Below are 566 nucleotides of genomic sequence, written 5' to 3'. Positions count from 1 at the left end.
TTCCTTCCTTCCTTCCTTCCTTCCTTCCTTCCTTCCTTCCTTCCTTCTTCCCCCTCTCTTCCTTCCTTCCTTCCATCACTCATTCATTCATTCACTCACTCATTCGATGCTCGAGCATTTATTAAGTGCCGTTCCAAGCTCTAAATATACAGAGAGAGACCCATGGCCCCTGTCAGTGAGGAGTTCACTAGAGGGGAGGTGGGTACACACAAGATAGGTGGATATAGACGGAAAGTGCCCAAGAGAAAAAGGCCCTAGCACCTGGGAGAAAGAGAGTGTGCGTAGGGGGACCAGGAAGGGTCCCTCTGCAGACCCTGGGATTTGAACCGTATTTTAAAGGAAGCTACAGGGACCTACTGGGAGAGGCAACAATGAGAAGAACATTCCTGGTGCGGGGCACGGCCAGTGCAAAGGCTGGGAGGTGGGAGATGGAGGAAGTCTAGTGTCTCCAGATCATAACTGTATATGGAGGGGGAAATAAAGTGTAAGGATCCTGGAAAGGCAGGACTTTAAATGACAGGGGTTTTTATATGTGATCCTGAAAGTAATAGGGAGCCACACCAGCA

This window comes from Petaurus breviceps, unplaced genomic scaffold, assembly GCF_028583685.1.
Source record: "Petaurus breviceps papuanus isolate PSGF00001 unplaced genomic scaffold, PetGlider_PUasm1.0 178, whole genome shotgun sequence".
NCBI classification, from domain to species: Eukaryota; Metazoa; Chordata; class Mammalia; order Diprotodontia; family Petauridae; genus Petaurus; species Petaurus breviceps.
Note: the sequence above shows the minus strand (reverse complement) of the source record.